Below are 20,136 nucleotides of genomic sequence, written 5' to 3' on the forward strand. Positions count from 1 at the left end.
GGACAATCAGTTGCCTAGCAAGCACTAAGATACATTTATCATGGTATTGAACTGGGTTGCAGGGTAAACAGGGCGCCCAGCTGAAGACCTAGATGGTGAGATGAATGAAACTGGCGCATTATTTGAGACTTGTGCATCTGTTTGAAGGTGCAGTTAATCACAATGTTCTCGACTTCTCTATAGCTTAACTGATAAGGATGTACTAAGATGAAGATGTTAAGATGTTGTTTATAGTTTTTATTATTCCCACTAACAGTAGCGTAAACCTTCCTCCCTCAACTTATCAGATCACTCAATTGCTATTGGCGTATCATAACCTGTAAGAATTGCACTGAGAAGGGGATGCCGTCACTTGGCTGGCAATCACAGCTTTTTATCTAGGTCCTGATGTAGGTGCTAGTGTTGTGTAGAGAGTGGTAGCAAATGAGGCATAGGATTGATGTAATGTAATGTGTATACTTGCAAAGCGCACTGTTGCCAGACGGCGTCCTGGCGCTGTATACCGCTGGGGAACCAGTCCTGGCTTTCCCTGTGGGATGGTCCCTGCTGGGAATCCCCAAGGTGGAGCCAGGCATCCGCGGCGTTGAGGGGGCCGTTGTGGAGATTAGGCAAGCTAATGCCCAGAGTTGCAGAGTGGGACCCCTGGTTAGAGTAGGCACTGACGTGAGAATTATCGAGTCCGCTGACCCTGGTCCATGACCCTGCCGCGTCGGGAATCGAACCCTGGTCCTGGGCCGACTTCTGCTTTTGGGTCTGCCGCCTCTAACCAGTGAGCCATTGAGAGATGTACCCCAGGCTGAACATGAAAACTGAGAAAACACGAAAACTGAGATTCTAATTTTTAGTAGGGTGTGGATTTTCACAATATCCATAGTACTGATTATCAAGCCTTAGAAAATCTGTTTTTTATTGCTGTGCATTCGTTTGAAAATATTCAAGTTCTAATGCACTAACAGTGGACTTTTCCATCTGCAGAATATACTGAATGACCAGAGATGGCAGTGCTGCGGAAGAGAATTTGTCTGCATTGCTGAGACCAAAAAAAAAAAAACAAGAAGCCATTTCTCAGCACTCTGCCTTCCTTCATCAATTTAAATGGTAAGTCAAACTCGAGTTAGTGGGGTCTTGGCATGATTATCTTTGTCAAGACTCTACCAAAATGGATGACGTTACGGTGATCATCATATTTTATCAGACTTTGTCTCCGAAGCTGAGAAAGCCTGCGTTAGATACCTGTGCTAACAATGTGTCATCAGAGGACATTACTGTCTTTAAGGCTGGAAAGAGTTTCCTTAATTTGGAGCGATGGCCTTACTTTCTCAAGGAGTGAAGCTCATTTGACCTGTTTCCCTGCACTCTGTGTGTGGGTCTCTGATACTCCAGATGGATAGCTGTTTAGGATACTCGGCGGTCTTGCAACTCCATCCAATTTTCAAAAGGATCCCAATGCTTTCCCAGTATACTGCCTAGCTGCCTTGCAGTCCTAATTACATATAGTTACCTAGTGCATAATTGCTGATGTCTCCTCCTCCTGTGTTTCCTTGTCACCGAGGGCGATTGGTCACATGCTGTCCTGACATCATAAAGCTAGAGCAGGATGTCATCTGACATGAGGGACAATCAGTTGCCTAGCAAGCACTAAGATACATTTATCATGGTATTGAACTGGGTTGCAGGGTAAACAGGGCGCCCAGCTGAAGACCTAGATGGTGAGATGAATGAAACTGACGCATTATTTGAGACTTGTGCATCTGTTTGAAGGTGCAGTTAATCACAATGTTCTCGACTTCTCTATAGCTTAACTGATAAGGATGTACTAAGATGAAGATGTTAAGATGTTGTTTATAGTTTTTATTATTCCCACTAACAGTAGCGTAAACCTTCCTCCCTCAACTTATCAGATCACTCAATTGCTATTGGCGTATCATAACCTATAAGAATTGCACTGAGAAGGGGATGCCATCACTTGGCTGGCAATCACATCTTTTTATCTAGGTCCTGATGTAGGTGCTAGTGTTGTTTAGAGAGTGGTAGCAAATGAGGCATAGGATTGATGTAATGTAATGTGTATACTTGTAAAGCGCACTGTTGCCAGCCGGCGTCCTGGCGCTGTATACCGCTGGGGAACCAGTCCTGGCTTTCCCTGTGGGATGGTCCCTGCTGGGAATCCCCATGGTGGAGCCAGGCATCCCCGGCGTTGAGGGGTCCGTTGTGGAGATTAGGCAAGCTAATGCCCAGAGTTGCAGAGTGGGACCCCTGGTTAGAGTAGGCACTGACGTGAGAATTATCGAGTCCGCTGACCCTGGTCCATGACCCTGCCGCGTCGGGAATCGAACCCTGGTCCCGGGCCGACTTCTGCTTTTGGGTCTGCCGCCTCTAACCAGTGAGCCATTGAGAGATGTACCCCAGGCTGAACATGAAAACTGAGAAAACATGAAAACTGAGATTCTAATTTTTAGTAGGGTGTGGATTTTCACAATATCCATAGTACTGATTATCAAGCCTTAGAAAATCTGTTTTTTATTACTGTGCATTCGTTTGAAAATATTCAAGTTCTAATGCACTAACAGTGGACTTTTCCATCTGCAGAATATACTGAATGACCAGAGATGGCAGTGCTGCGGAAGAGAATTTGTCTGCATTGCTGAGACCAAAAAAAAAAACAAGAAGCCATTTCTCAGCACTCTGCCTTCCTTCATCAATTTAAATGGTAAGTCAAACTCGAGTTAGTGGGGTCTTGGCATGATTATCTTTGTCAAGACTCTACCAAAATGGATGATGTTACGGTGATCATCATATTTTATCAGACTTTGTCTCCGAAGCTGAGAAAGCCTGCGTTAGATACCTGTGCTAACAATGTGTCATCAGAGGACATTACTGTCTTTAAGGCTGGAAAGAGTTTCCTTAATTTGGAGCGATGGCCTTACTTTCTCAAGGAGTGAAGCTCATTTGACCTGTTTCCCTGCACTCTGTGTGTGGGTCTCTGATACTCCAGATGGATAGCTGTTTAGGATACTCGGCGGTCTTGCAACTCCATCCAATTTTCAAAAGGAGCCCAATGCTTTCCCAGTATACTGCCTAGCTGCCTTGCAGTCCTAATTACATATAGTTACCTAGTGCATAATTGCTGATTTCTCCTCCTCCTGTGTTTCCTCGTCACCCAGGGCGATTGGTCACGTGCTGTCCTGACATCATAAAGCTAGAGCAGGATGTCATCTGACATGAGGGACAATCAGTTGCCTAGCAAGCACTAAGATACATTTATCATGGTATTGAACTGGGTTGCAGGGTAAACAGGGCGCCCAGCTGAAGACCTAGATGGTGAGATGAATGAAACTGGCGCATTATTTGAGACTTGTGCATCTGTTTGAAGGTGCAGTTAATCACAATGTTCTCGACTTCTCTATAGCTTAACTGATAAGGATGTACTAAGATGAAGATGTTAAGATGTTGTTTATAGTTTTTATTATTCCCACTAACAGTAGCGTAAACCTTCCTCCCTCAACTTATCAGATCACTCAATTGCTATTGGCGTATCATAACCTGTAAGAATTGCACTGAGAAGGGGATGCCGTCACTTGGCTGGCAATCACATCTTTTTATCTAGGTCCTGATGTAGGTGCTAGTGTTGTGTAGAGAGTGGTAGCAAATGAGGCATAGGATTGATGTAATGTAATGTGTATACTTGCAAAGCGCACTGTTGCCAGACGGCGTCCTGGCGCTGTATACCGCTGGGGAACCAGTCCTGGCTTTCCCTGTGGGATGGTCCCTGCTGGGAATCCCCAAGGTGGAGCCAGGCATCCCCGGCGTTGAGGGGGCCGTTGTGGAGATTAGGCAAGCTAATGCCCAGAGTTGCAGAGTGGGACCCCTGGTTAGAGTAGGCACTGACGTGAGAATTATCGAGTCCGCTGACCCTGGTCCATGACCCTGCCGCGTCGGGAATCGAACCCTGGTCCTGGGCCGACTTCTGCTTTTGGGTCTGCCGCCTCTAACCAGTGAGCCATTGAGAGATGTACCCCAGGCTGAACATGAAAACTGAGAAAACATGAAAACTGAGATTCTAATTTTTAGTAGGGTGTGGATTTTCACAATATCCATAGTACTGATTATCAAGCCTTAGAAAATCTGGTTTTTATTGCTGTGCATTCGTTTGAAAATATTCAAGTTCTAATGCACTAACAGTGGACTTTTCCATCTGCAGAATATGCTGAATGACCAGAGATGGCAGTGCTGCGGAAGAGAATTTGTCTGCATTGCTTAGACCAAAAAAAAAACAAGAAGCCATTTCTCAGCACTCTGCCTTCCTTCATCAATTTAAATGGTAAGTCAAACTCGAGTTAGTGGGGTCTTGGCATGATTATCTTTGTCAAGACTCTACCAAAATGGATGACGTTACGGTGATCATCATATTTTATCAGACTTTGTCTCCGAAGCTGAGAAAGCCTGCGTTAGATACCTGTGCTAACAATGTGTCATCAGAGGACATTACTGTCTTTAAGGCTGGAAAGAGTTTCCTTAATTTGGAGCGATGGCCTTACTTTCTCAAGGAGTGAAGCTCATTTAACCTGTTTCCCTGCACTCTGTGTGTGGGTCTCTGAGACTCCAGATGGATAGCTGTTTAGGATACTCGACGGTCTTGCAACTCCATCCAATTTTCAAAAGGAGCCCAATGCTTTCCCAGTATACTGCCTAGCTGCCTTGCAGTCCTAATTACATATAGTTACCTAGTTCATAATTGCTGATGTCTCCTCCTCCTGTGTTTCCTCGTCACCCAGGGCGATTGGTCACGTGCTGTCCTGACATCATAAAGCTAGAGCAGGATGTCATCTGACATGAGGGACAATCAGTTGCCTAGCAAGCACTAAGATACATTTATCATGGTATTGAACTGGGTTGCAGGGTAAACAGGGCGCCCAGCTGAAGACCTAGATGGTGAGATGAATGAAACTGGCGCATTATTTGAGACTTGTGCATCTGTTTGAAGGTGCAGTTAATCACAATGTTCTCGACTTCTCTATAGCTTAACTGATAAGGATGTACTAAGATGAAGATGTTAAGATGTTGTTTATAGTTTTTATTATTCCCACTAACAGTAGCGTAAACCTTCCTCCCTCAACTTATCAGATCACTCAATTGCTATTGGCGTATCATAACCTGTAAGAATTGCACTGAGAAGGGGATGCCGTCACTTGGCTGGCAATCACAGCTTTTTATCTAGGTCCTGATGTAGGTGCTAGTGTTGTGTAGAGAGTGGTAGCAAATGAGGCATAGGATTGATGTAATGTAATGTGTATACTTGCAAAGCGCACTGTTGCCAGACGGCGTCCTGGCGCTGTATACCGCTGGGGAACCAGTCCTGGCTTTCCCTGTGGGATGGTCCCTGCTGGGAATCCCCAAGGTGGAGCCAGGCATCCGCGGCGTTGAGGGGGCCGTTGTGGAGATTAGGCAAGCTAATGCCCAGAGTTGCAGAGTGGGACCCCTGGTTAGAGTAGGCACTGACGTGAGAATTATCGAGTCCGCTGACCCTGGTCCATGACCCTGCCGCGTCGGGAATCGAACCCTGGTCCTGGGCCGACTTCTGCTTTTGGGTCTGCCGCCTCTAACCAGTGAGCCATTGAGAGATGTACCCCAGGCTGAACATGAAAACTGAGAAAACACGAAAACTGAGATTCTAATTTTTAGTAGGGTGTGGATTTTCACAATATCCATAGTACTGATTATCAAGCCTTAGAAAATCTGTTTTTTATTGCTGTGCATTCGTTTGAAAATATTCAAGTTCTAATGCACTAACAGTGGACTTTTCCATCTGCAGAATATACTGAATGACCAGAGATGGCAGTGCTGCGGAAGAGAATTTGTCTGCATTGCTGAGACCAAAAAAAAAAAAACAAGAAGCCATTTCTCAGCACTCTGCCTTCCTTCATCAATTTAAATGGTAAGTCAAACTCGAGTTAGTGGGGTCTTGGCATGATTATCTTTGTCAAGACTCTACCAAAATGGATGACGTTACGGTGATCATCATATTTTATCAGACTTTGTCTCCGAAGCTGAGAAAGCCTGCGTTAGATACCTGTGCTAACAATGTGTCATCAGAGGACATTACTGTCTTTAAGGCTGGAAAGAGTTTCCTTAATTTGGAGCGATGGCCTTACTTTCTCAAGGAGTGAAGCTCATTTGACCTGTTTCCCTGCACTCTGTGTGTGGGTCTCTGATACTCCAGATGGATAGCTGTTTAGGATACTCGGCGGTCTTGCAACTCCATCCAATTTTCAAAAGGATCCCAATGCTTTCCCAGTATACTGCCTAGCTGCCTTGCAGTCCTAATTACATATAGTTACCTAGTGCATAATTGCTGATGTCTCCTCCTCCTGTGTTTCCTTGTCACCGAGGGCGATTGGTCACATGCTGTCCTGACATCATAAAGCTAGAGCAGGATGTCATCTGACATGAGGGACAATCAGTTGCCTAGCAAGCACTAAGATACATTTATCATGGTATTGAACTGGGTTGCAGGGTAAACAGGGCGCCCAGCTGAAGACCTAGATGGTGAGATGAATGAAACTGACGCATTATTTGAGACTTGTGCATCTGTTTGAAGGTGCAGTTAATCACAATGTTCTCGACTTCTCTATAGCTTAACTGATAAGGATGTACTAAGATGAAGATGTTAAGATGTTGTTTATAGTTTTTATTATTCCCACTAACAGTAGCGTAAACCTTCCTCCCTCAACTTATCAGATCACTCAATTGCTATTGGCGTATCATAACCTATAAGAATTGCACTGAGAAGGGGATGCCATCACTTGGCTGGCAATCACATCTTTTTATCTAGGTCCTGATGTAGGTGCTAGTGTTGTTTAGAGAGTGGTAGCAAATGAGGCATAGGATTGATGTAATGTAATGTGTATACTTGTAAAGCGCACTGTTGCCAGCCGGCGTCCTGGCGCTGTATACCGCTGGGGAACCAGTCCTGGCTTTCCCTGTGGGATGGTCCATGCTGGGAATCCCCAAGGTGGAGCCAGGCATCCCCGGCGTTGAGGGGGCCGTTGTGGAGATTAGGCAAGCTAATGCCCAGAGTTGCAGAGTGGGACCCCTGGTTAGAGTAGGCACTGACGTGAGAATTATCGAGTCCGCTGACCCTGGTCCATGACCCTGCCCCGTCGGGAATCAAACCCTGGTCCCGGGCCGACTTCTGCTTTTGGGTCTGCCGCCTCTAACCAGTGAGCCATTGAGAGATGTACCCCAGGCTGAACATGAAAACTGAGAAAACATGAAAACTGAGATTCTAATTTTTAGTAGGGTGTGGATTTTCACAATATCCATAGTACTGATTATCAAGCCTTAGAAAATCTGTTTTTTATTACTGTGCATTCGTTTGAAAATATTCAAGTTCTAATGCACTAACAGTGGACTTTTCCATCTGCAGAATATACTGAATGACCAGAGATGGCAGTGCTGCGGAAGAGAATTTGTCTGCATTGCTGAGACCAAAAAAAAAAAAACAAGAAGCCATTTCTCAGCACTCTGCCTTCCTTCATCAATTTAAATGGTAAGTCAAACTCGAGTTAGTGGGGTCTTGGCATGATTATCTTTGTCAAGACTCTACCAAAATGGATGACGTTACGGTGATCATCATATTTTATCAGACTTTGTCTTCGAAGCTGAGAAAGCCTGCGTTAGATACCTGTGCTAACAATGTGTCATCAGAGGACATTACTGTCTTTAAGGCTGGAAAGAGTTTCCTTAATTTGGAGCGATGGCCTTACTTTCTCAAGGAGTGAAGCTCATTTGACCTGTTTCCCTGCACTCTGTGTGTGGGTCTCTGATACTCCAGATGGATAGCTGTTTAGGATACTCGGCGGTCTTGCAACTCCATCCAATTTTCAAAAGGATCCCAATGCTTTCCCAGTATACTGCCTAGCTGCCTTGCAGTCCTAATTACATATAGTTACCTAGTGCATAATTGCTGATGTCTCCTCCTCCTGTGTTTCCTTGTCACCGAGGGCGATTGGTCACATGCTGTCCTGACATCATAAAGCTAGAGCAGGATGTCATCTGACATGAGGGACAATCAGTTGCCTAGCAAGCACTAAGATACATTTATCATGGTATTGAACTGGGTTGCAGGGTAAACAGGGCGCCCAGCTGAAGACCTAGATGGTGAGATGAATGAAACTGACGCATTATTTGAGACTTGTGCATCTGTTTGAAGGTGCAGTTAATCACAATGTTCTCGACTTCTCTATAGCTTAACTGATAAGGATGTACTAAGATGAAGATGTTAAGATGTTGTTTATAGTTTTTATTATTCCCACTAACAGTAGCGTAAACCTTCCTCCCTCAACTTATCAGATCACTCAATTGCTATTGGCGTATCATAACCTATAAGAATTGCACTGAGAAGGGGATGCCATCACTTGGCTGGCAATCACATCTTTTTATCTAGGTCCTGATGTAGGTGCTAGTGTTGTTTAGAGAGTGGTAGCAAATGAGGCATAGGATTGATGTAATGTAATGTGTATACTTGTAAAGCGCACTGTTGCCAGCCGGCGTCCTGGCGCTGTATACCGCTGGGGAACCAGTCCTGGCTTTCCCTGTGGGATGGTCCCTGCTGGGAATCCCCAAGGTGGAGCCAGGCATCCGCGGCGTTGAGGGGGCCGTTGTGGAGATTAGGCAAGCTAATGCCCAGAGTTGCAGAGTGGGACCCCTGGTTAGAGTAGGCACTGACGTGAGAATTATCGAGTCCGCTGACCCTGGTCCATGACCCTGCCGCGTCGGGAATCGAACCCTGGTCCTGGGCCGACTTCTGCTTTTGGGTCTGCCGCCTCTAACCAGTGAGCCATTGAGAGATGTACCCCAGGCTGAACATGAAAACTGAGAAAACATGAAAACTGAGATTCTAATTTTTAGTAGGGTGTGGATTTTCACAATATCCATAGTACTGATTATCAAGCCTTAGAAAATCTGTTTTTTATTACTGTGCATTCGTTTGAAAATATTCAAGTTCTAATGCACTAACAGTGGACTTTTCCATCTGCAGAATATACTGAATGACCAGAGATGGCAGTGCTGCGGAAGAGAATTTGTCTGCATTGCTGAGACCCAAAAAAAAAACATGAAGTCTTTTCTCAGCACTCTGCCTTCCTTCATCAATTTAAATGGTAAGTCAAACTCGAGTTAGTGGGGTCTTGGCATGATTATCTTTGTCAAGACTCTACCAAAATGGATGACCTTACGGTGATCATCATATTTTATCAGACTTTGTCTCCGAAGCTGAGAAAGCCTGCGTTAGATACCTGTGCTAACAATGTGTCATCAGAGGACATTACTGTCTTTAAGGCTGGAAAGAGTTTCCTTAATTTGGAGCCATGGCCTTACTTTCTCAAGGAGTGAAGCTCATTTGACCTGTTTCCCTGCACTCTGTGTGTGGGTCTCTGATACTCCAGATGGATAGCTGTTTAGGATACTCGGCGGTCTTGCAACTCCATCCAATTTTCAAAAGGAGCCCAATGCTTTCCCAGTATACTGCCTAGCTGCCTTGCAGTGCTAATTACATATAGTTACCTAGTGCATAATTGCTGATGTCTCCTCCTCCTGTGTTTCCTTGTCACCGAGGGCGATTGGTCACATGCTGTCCTGACATCATAAAGCTAGAGCAGGATGTCATCTGACATGAGGGACAATCAGTTGCCTAGCAAGCACTAAGATACATTTATCATGGTGTTGAACTGGGTTGCAGGGTAAACAGGGCGCCCAGCTGAAGACCTAGATGGTGAGATGAATGAAACTGGCGCATTATTTGAGACTTGTGCATCTGTTTGAAGGTGCAGTTAATCACAATGTTCTCGACTTCTCTATAGCTTAACTGATAAGGATGTACTAAGATGAAGATGTTAAGATGTTGTTTATAGTTTTTATTATTCCCACTAACAGTAGAGTAAACCTTCCTCCCTCAACTTATCAGATCACTCAATTGCTATTGGCGTATCATAACCTATAAGAATTGCACTGAGAAGGGGATGCCATCACTTGGCTGGCAATCACATCTTTTTATCTAGGTCCTGATGTAGGTGCTAGTGTTGTTTAGAGAGTGGTAGCAAATGAGGCATAGGATTGATGTAATGTAATGTGTATACTTGTAAAGCGCACTGTTGCCAGCCGGCGTCCTGGCGCTGTATACCGCTGGGGAACCAGTCCTGGCTTTCCCTGTGGGATGGTCCCTGCTGGGAATCCCCATGGTGGAGCCAGGCATCCCCGGCGTTGAGGGGTCCGTTGCGGAGATTAGGCAAGCTAATGCCCAGAGTTGCAGAGTGGGACCCCTGGTTAGAGTAGGCACTGACGTGAGAATTATCGAGTCCGCTGACCCTGGTCCATGACCCTGCCGCGTCGGGAATCGAACCCTGGTCCCGGGCCGACTTCTGCTTTTGGGTCTGCCGCCTCTAACCAGTGAGCCATTGAGAGATGTACCCCAGGCTGAACATGAAAACTGAGAAAACATGAAAACTGAGATTCTAATTTTTAGTAGGGTGTGGATTTTCACAATATCCATAGTACTGATTATCAAGCCTTAGAAAATCTGTTTTTTATTACTGTGCATTCGTTTGAAAATATTCAAGTTCTAATGCACTAACAGTGGACTTTTCCATCTGCAGAATATACTGAATGACCAGAGATGGCAGTGCTGCGGAAGAGAATTTGTCTGCATTGCTGAGACCCAAAAAAAACACCATGAAGCCTTTTCTCAGCACTCTGCCTTCCTTCATCAATTTAAATGGTAAGTCAAACTCGAGTTAGTGGGGTCTTGGCATGATTATCTTTGTCAAGACTCTACCAAAATGGATGACCTTACGGTGATCATCATATTTTATCAGACTTTGTCTCCGAAGCTGAGAAAGCCTGCGTTAGATACCTGTGCTAACAATGTGTCATCAGAGGACATTACTGTCTTTAAGGCTGGAAAGAGTTTCCTTAATTTGGAGCCATGGCCTTACTTTCTCAAGGAGTGAAGCTCATTTGACCTGTTTCCCTGCACTCTGTGTGTGGGTCTCTGATACTCCAGATGGATAGCTGTTTAGGATACTCGGCGGTCTTGCAACTCCATCCAATTTTCAAAAGGAGCCCAATGCTTTCCCAGTATACTGCCTAGCTGCCTTGCAGTCCTAATTACATATAGTTACCTAGTGCATAATTGCTGATTTCTCCTCCTCCTGTGTTTCCTCGTCACCCAGGGCGATTGGTCACGTGCTGTCCTGACATCATAAAGCTAGAGCAGGATGTCATCTGACATGAGGGACAATCAGTTGCCTAGCAAGCACTAAGATACATTTATCATGGTATTGAACTGGGTTGCAGGGTAAACAGGGCGCCCAGCTGAAGACCTAGATGGTGAGATGAATGAAACTGGCGCATTATTTGAGACTTGTGCATCTGTTTGAAGGTGCAGTTAATCACAATGTTCTCGACTTCTCTATAGCTTAACTGATAAGGATGTACTAAGATGAAGATGTTAAGATGTTGCTTATAGTTTTTATTATTCCCACTAACAGTAGCGTAAACCTTCCTCCCTCAACTTATCAGATCACTCAATTGCTATTGGCCTATCATAACCTATAACAATTGCACTGAGAAGGGGATGCCGTCACTTGGCTGGCAATCACATCTTTTTATCTAGGTCCTGATGTAGGTGCTAGTATTGTGTAGAGAGTGGTAGCAAATGAGGCATAGGATTGATGTAATGTAATGTGTATACTTGTAAAGTGCACTGTTGCCAGCCGGCGTCCTGGCGCTGTATACCGCTGGGGAACCAGTCCTGGCTTTCCCTGTGGGATGGTTCCTGCTGGGAATCCCCAAGGTTGAGCCAGGCATCCCCGGCGTTGAGGGGGCCGTTGTGGAGATTAGGCAAGCTAATGCCCAGAGTTGCAGAGTGGGACCCCTGGTTAGAGTAGGCACCCACGTGAGAATTATCGAGTCCGCTGACCCTGGTCCATGACCCTGCCGCGTCGGGAATCGAACCCTGGTCCTGGGCCGACTTCTGCTTTTGGGTCTGCCGCCTCTAACCAGTGAGCCATTGAGAGATGTACCCCAGGCTGAACATGAAAACTGAGAAAACATGAAAACTGAGATTCTAATTTTTAGTAGGGTGTGGATTTTCACAATATCCATAGTACTGATTATCAAGCCTTAGAAAATCTGTTTTTTATTGCTGTGCATTCGTTTGAAAATATTCAAGTTCTAATGCACTAACAGTGGACTTTTCCATCTGCAGAATATACTGAATGACCAGAGATGGCAGTGCTGCGGAAGAGAATTTGTCTGCATTGCTGAGACCAAAAAAAAAAACAAGAAGCCATTTCTCAGCACTCTGCCTTCCTTCATCAATTTAAATGGTAAGTCAAACTCGAGTTAGTGGGGTCTTGGCATGATTATCTTTGTCAAGACTCTACCAAAATGGATGATGTTACGGTGATCATCATATTTTATCAGACTTTGTCTCCGAAGCTGAGAAAGCCTGCGTTAGATACCTGTGCTAACAATGTGTCATCAGAGGACATTACTGTCTTTAAGGCTGGAAAGAGTTTCCTTAACTTGGAGCCATGGCCTTACTTTCTCAAGGAGTGAAGCTCATTTGACCTGTTTCCCTGCACTCTGTGTGTGGGTCTCTGATACTCCAGATGGATAGCTGTTTAGGATACTCGGCGGTCTTGCAACTCCATCCAATTTTCAAAAGGAGCCCAATGCTTTCCCAGTATACTGCCTAGCTGCCTTGCAGTCCTAATTACATATAGTTACCTAGTGCATAATTGCTGATTTCTCCTCCTCCTGTGTTTCCTCGTCACCCAGGGCGATTGGTCACGTGCTGTCCTGACATCATAAAGCTAGAGCAGGATGTCATCTGACATGAGGGACAATCAGTTGCCTAGCAAGCACTAAGATACATTTATCGTGGTATTGAACTGGGTTGCAGGGTAAACAGGGCGCCCAGCTGAAGACCTAGAGGGTGAGATTAATGAAACTGGCGCATTATTTGAGACTTGTGCATCTGTTTGAAGGTGCAGTTAATCACAATGTTCTCGACTTCTCTATAGCTTAACTGATAAGGATGTACTAAGATGAAGATGTTAAGATGTTGTTTATAGTTTTTATTATTCCCACTAACAGTAGCGTAAACCTTCCTCCCTCAACTTATCAGATCACTCAATTGCTATTGGCGTATCATAACCTATAAGAATTGCACTGAGAAGGGGATGCCATCACTTGGCTGGCAATCACATCTTTTTATCTAGGTCCTGATGTAGGTGCTAGTGTTGTTTAGAGAGTGGTAGCAAATGAGGCATAGGATTGATGTAATGTAATGTGTATACTTGTAAAGCGCACTGTTGCCAGCCGGCATCCTGGCGCTGTATACCGCTGGGGAACCAGTCCTGGCTTTCCCTGTGGGATGGTCCCTGCTGGGAATCCCCAAGGTGGAGCCAGGCATCCCCGGCGTTGAGGGGGCCGTTGTGGAGATTAGGCAAGCTAATGCCCAGAGTTGCAGAGTGGGACCCCTGGTTAGAGTAGGCACTGACGTGAGAATTATCGAGTCCGCTGACCCTGGTCCATGACCCTGCCCCGTCGGGAATCAAACCCTGGTCCCGGGCCGACTTCTGCTTTTGGGTCTGCCGCCTCTAACCAGTGAGCCATTGAGAGATGTACCCCAGTCGGAACATGAAAACTGAGAAAACATGAAAACTGAGATTCTAATTTTTAGTCGGGTGTGGATTTTCACAATATCCATAGTACTGATTATCAAGCCTTAGAAAATCTGTTTTTTATTACTGTGCATTCGTTTGAAAATATTCAAGTTCTAATGCACTAACAGTGGACTTTTCCATCTGCAGAATATACTGAATGACCAGAGATGGCAGTGCTGCGGAAGAGAATTTGTCTGCATTGCTGAGACCAAAAAAAAAACCAGGAAGCCTTTTCTCAGCACTCTGCCTTCCTTCATCAATTTAAATGGTAAGTCAAACTCGAGTTAGTGGGGTCTTGGCATGATTATCTTTGTCAAGACTCTACCAAAATGGATGACCTTACGGTGATCATCATATTTTATCAGACTTTGTCTCCGAAGCTGAGAAAGCCTGCGTTAGATACCTGTGCTAACAATGTGTCATCAGAGGACATTACTGTCTTTAAGGCTGGAAAGAGTTTCCTTAATTTGGAGCCATGGCCTTACTTTCTCAAGGAGTGAAGCTCATTTGACCTGTTTCCCTGCACTCTGTGTGTGGGTCTCTGATACTCCAGATGGATAGCTGTTTAGGATACTCGGCGGTCTTGCAACTCCATCCAATTTTCAAAAGGAGCCCAATGCTTTCCCAGTATACTGCCTAGCTGCCTTGCAGTCCTAATTACATATAGTTACCTAGTGCATAATTGCTGATTTCTCCTCCTCCTGTGTTTCCTCGTCACCCAGGGCGATTGGTCACGTGCTGTCCTGACATCATAAAGCTAGAGCAGGATGTCATCTGACATGAGGGACAATCAGTTGCCTAGCAAGCACTAAGATACATTTATCGTGGTATTGAACTGGGTTGCAGGGTAAACAGGGCGCCCAGCTGAAGACCTAGAGGGTGAGATTAATGAAACTGGCGCATTATTTGAGACTTGTGCATCTGTTTGAAGGTGCAGTTAATCACAATGTTCTCGACTTCTCTATAGCTTAACTGATAAGGATGTACTAAGATGAAGATGTTAAGATGTTGTTTATAGTTTTTATTATTCCCACTAACAGTAGCGTAAACCTTCCTCCCTCAACTTATCAGATCACTCAATTGCTATTGGCGTATCATAACCTATAAGAATTGCACTGAGAAGGGGATGCCATCACTTGGCTGGCAATCACATCTTTTTATCTAGGTCCTGATGTAGGTGCTAGTGTTGTTTAGAGAGTGGTAGCAAATGAGGCATAGGATTGATGTAATGTAATGTGTATACTTGTAAAGCGCACTGTTGCCAGCCGGCATCCTGGCGCTGTATACCGCTGGGGAACCAGTCCTGGCTTTCCCTGTGGGATGGTCCCTGCTGGGAATCCCCAAGGTGGAGCCAGGCATCCCCGGCGTTGAGGGGGCCGTTGTGGAGATTAGGCAAGCTAATGCCCAGAGTTGCAGAGTGGGACCCCTGGTTAGAGTAGGCACTGACGTGAGAATTATCGAGTCCGCTGACCCTGGTCCATGACCCTGCCCCGTCGGGAATCAAACCCTGGTCCCGGGCCGACTTCTGCTTTTGGGTCTGCCGCCTCTAACCAGTGAGCCATTGAGAGATGTACCCCAGTCGGAACATGAAAACTGAGAAAACATGAAAACTGAGATTCTAATTTTTAGTCGGGTGTGGATTTTCACAATATCCATAGTACTGATTATCAAGCCTTAGAAAATCTGTTTTTTATTACTGTGCATTCGTTTGAAAATATTCAAGTTCTAATGCACTAACAGTGGACTTTTCCATCTGCAGAATATACTGAATGACCAGAGATGGCAGTGCTGCGGAAGAGAATTTGTCTGCATTGCTGAGACCAAAAAAAAAACCAGGAAGCCTTTTCTCAGCACTCTGCCTTCCTTCATCAATTTAAATGGTAAGTCAAACTCGAGTTAGTGGGGTCTTGGCATGATTATCTTTGTCAAGACTCTACCAAAATGGATGACCTTACGGTGATCATCATATTTTATCAGACTTTGTCTCCGAAGCTGAGAAAGCCTGCGTTAGATACCTGTGCTAACAATGTGTCATCAGAGGACATTACTGTCTTTAAGGCTGGAAAGAGTTTCCTTAATTTGGAGCCATGGCCTTACTTTCTCAAGGAGTGAAGCTCATTTGACCTGTTTCCCTGCACTCTGTGTGTGGGTCTCTGATACTCCAGATGGATAGCTGTTTAGGATACTCGGCGGTCTTGCAACTCCATCCAATTTTCAAAAGGAGCCCAATGCTTTCCCAGTATACTGCCTAGCTGCCTTGCAGTCCTAATTACATATAGTTACCTAGTGCATAATTGCTGATTTCTCCTCCTCCTGTGTTTCCTCGTCACCCAGGGCGATTGGTCACGTGCTGTCCTGACATCATAAAGCTAGAGCAGGATGTCATCTGACATGAGGGACAATCAGTTGCCTAGCAAGCACTAAGATACATTTATCGTGGTATTGAACTGGGTTGCAGGGTAAACAGGGCGCCCAGCTGAAGACCTAGAGGGTGAGATTAATGAAACTGGCGCATTATTTGAGACTTGTGCATCTGTTTGAAGGTGCAGTTAATCACAATGTTCTCGACTTCTCTATAGCTTAACTGATAAGGATGTACTAAGATGAAGATGTTAAGATGTTGTTTATAGTTTTTATTATTCCCACTAACAGTAGCGTAAACCTTCCTCCCTCAACTTATCAGATCACTCAATTGCTATTGGCGTATCATAACCTATAAGAATTGCACTGAGAAGGGGATGCCATCACTTGGCTGGCAATCACATCTTTTTATCTAGGTCCTGATGTAGGTGCTAGTGTTGTTTAGAGAGTGGTAGCAAATGAGGCATAGGATTGATGTAATGTAATGTGTATACTTGTAAAGCGCACTGTTGCCAGCCGGCATCCTGGCGCTGTATACCGCTGGGGAACCAGTCCTGGCTTTCCCTGTGGGATGGTCCCTGCTGGGAATCCCCAAGGTGGAGCCAGGCATCCCCGGCGTTGAGGGGGCCGTTGTGGAGATTAGGCAAGCTAATGCCCAGAGTTGCAGAGTGGGACCCCTGGTTAGAGTAGGCACTGACGTGAGAATTATCGAGTCCGCTGACCCTGGTCCATGACCCTGCCCCGTCGGGAATCAAACCCTGGTCCCGGGCCGACTTCTGCTTTTGGGTCTGCCGCCTCTAACCAGTGAGCCATTGAGAGATGTACCCCAGTCGGAACATGAAAACTGAGAAAACATGAAAACTGAGATTCTAATTTTTAGTCGGGTGTGGATTTTCACAATATCCATAGTACTGATTATCAAGCCTTAGAAAATCTGTTTTTTATTACTGTGCATTCGTTTGAAAATATTCAAGTTCTAATGCACTAACAGTGGACTTTTCCATCTGCAGAATATACTGAATGACCAGAGATGGCAGTGCTGCGGAAGAGAATTTGTCTGCATTGCTGAGACCAAAAAAAAAACCAGGAAGCCTTTTCTCAGCACTCTGCCTTCCTTCATCAATTTAAATGGTAAGTCAAACTCGAGTTAGTGGGGTCTTGGCATGATTATCTTTGTCAAGACTCTACCAAAATGGATGACCTTACGGTGATCATCATATTTTATCAGACTTTGTCTCCGAAGCTGAGAAAGCCTGCGTTAGATACCTGTGCTAACAATGTGTCATCAGAGGACATTACTGTCTTTAAGGCTGGAAAGAGTTTCCTTAATTTGGAGCCATGGCCTTACTTTCTCAAGGAGTGAAGCTCATTTGACCTGTTTCCCTGCACTCTGTGTGTGGGTCTCTGATACTCCAGATGGATAGCTGTTTAGGATACTCGGCGGTCTTGCAACTCCATCCAATTTTCAAAAGGAGCCCAATGCTTTCCCAGTATACTGCCTAGCTGCCTTGCAGTCTTAATTACATATAGTTACCTAGTGCATAATTGCTGATTTCTCCTCCTCCTGTGTATCCTCGTCACCCAGGGCGATTGGTCACGTGCTGTCCTGACATAATAAAGCTAGAGCAGGATGTCATCTGACATCAGGGACAATCAGTTGCCTAGCAAGCACTAAGATACATTTATCATGGTATTGAACTGGGTTGCAGGGTAAACAGGGCGCCCAGCTGAAGACCTAGATGGTGAGATGAATGAAACTGGCGCATTATTTGAGACTTGTGCATCTGTTTGAAGGTGCAGTTAATCACAATGTTCTCGACTTCTCTATAGCTTAACTGATAAGGATGTACTAAGATGAAGATGTTAAGATGTTGTTTATAGTTTTTATTATTCCCACTAACAGTAGCGTAAACCTTCCTCCCTCAACTTATCAGATCACTCAATTGCTATTGGTGTATCATAAACTATAAGAATTGCACTGAGAAGGGGATGCCATCACTTGGCTGGCAATCACATCTTTTTATCTAGGTCCTGATGTAGGTGCTAGTGTTGTTTAGAGAGTGGTAGCAAATGAGGCATAGGATTGATGTAATGTAATGTGTATACTTGTAAAGCGCACTGTTGCCAGCCGGCGTCCTGGCGCTGTATACCGCTGGGGAACCAGTCCTGGCTTTCCCTGTGGGATGGTCCCTGCTGGGAATCCCCATGGTGGAGCCAGGCATCCCCGGCGTTGAGGGGTCCGTTGTGGAGATTAGGCAAGCTAATGCCCAGAGTTGCAGAGTGGGACCCCTGGTTAGAGTAGGCACTGACGTGAGAATTATCGAGTCCGCTGACCCTGGTCCATGACCCTGCCGCGTCGGGAATCGAACCCTGGTCCCGGGCCGACTTCTGCTTTTGGGTCTGCCGCCTCTAACCAGTGAGCCATTGAGAGATGTACCCCAGGCTGAACATGAAAACTGAGAAAACATGAAAACTGAGATTCTAATTTTTAGTAGGGTGTGGATTTTCACAATATCCATAGTACTGATTATCAAGCCTTAGAAAATCTGTTTTTTATTACTGTGCATTCGTTTGAAAATATTCAAGTTCTAATGCACTAACAGTGGACTTTTCCATCTGCAGAATATACTGAATGACCAGAGATGGCAGTGCTGCGGAAGAGAATTTGTCTGCATTGCTGAGACCAAAAAAAAAAACAAGAAGCCATTTCTCAGCACTCTGCCTTCCTTCATCAATTTAAATGGTAAGTCAAACTCGAGTTAGTGGGGTCTTGGCATGATTATCTTTGTCAAGACTCTACCAAAATGGATGATGTTACGGTGATCATCATATTTTATCAGACTTTGTCTCCGAAGCTGAGAAAGCCTGCGTTAGATACCTGTGCTAACAATGTGTCATCAGAGGACATTACTGTCTTTAAGGCTGGAAAGAGTTTCCTTAATTTGGAGCGATGGCCTTACTTTCTCAAGGAGTGAAGCTCATTTGACCTGTTTCCCTGCACTCTGTGTGTGGGTCTCTGATACTCCAGATGGATAGCTGTTTAGGATACTCGGCGGTCTTGCAACTCCATCCAATTTTCAAAAGGAGCCCAATGCTTTCCCAGTATACTGCCTAGCTGCCTTGCAGTCCTAATTACATATAGTTACCTAGTGCATAATTGCTGATTTCTCCTCCTCCTGTGTTTCCTCGTCACCCAGGGCGATTGGTCACGTGCTGTCCTGACATCATAAAGCTAGAGCAGGATGTCATCTGACATGAGGGACAATCAGTTGCCTAGCAAGCACTAAGATACATTTATCATGGTATTGAACTGGGTTGCAGGGTAAACAGGGCGCCCAGCTGAAGACCTAGATGGTGAGATGAATGAAACTGGCGCATTATTTGAGACTTGTGCATCTGTTTGAAGGTGCAGTTAATCACAATGTTCTCGACTTCTCTATAGCTTAACTGATAAGGATGTACTAAGATGAAGATGTTAAGATGTTGTTTATAGTTTTTATTATTCCCACTAACAGTAGCGTAAACCTTCCTCCCTCAACTTATCAGATCACTCAATTGCTATTGGCGTATCATAACCTGTAAGAATTGCACTGAGAAGGGGATGCCGTCACTTGGCTGGCAATCACATCTTTTTATCTAGGTCCTGATGTAGGTGCTAGTGTTGTGTAGAGAGTGGTAGCAAATGAGGCATAGGATTGATGTAATGTAATGTGTATACTTGCAAAGCGCACTGTTGCCAGACGGCGTCCTGGCGCTGTATACCGCTGGGGAACCAGTCCTGGCTTTCCCTGTGGGATGGTCCCTGCTGGGAATCCCCAAGGTGGAGCCAGGCATCCCCGGCGTTGAGGGGGCCGTTGTGGAGATTAGGCAAGCTAATGCCCAGAGTTGCAGAGTGGGACCCCTGGTTAGAGTAGGCACTGACGTGAGAATTATCGAGTCCGCTGACCCTGGTCCATGACCCTGCCGCGTCGGGAATCGAACCCTGGTCCTGGGCCGACTTCTGCTTTTGGGTCTGCCGCCTCTAACCAGTGAGCCATTGAGAGAT

Source organism: Lissotriton helveticus, chromosome 7 (genome assembly GCF_964261635.1).
Source record: "Lissotriton helveticus chromosome 7, aLisHel1.1, whole genome shotgun sequence".
Taxonomy (NCBI): Eukaryota; Metazoa; Chordata; class Amphibia; order Caudata; family Salamandridae; genus Lissotriton; species Lissotriton helveticus.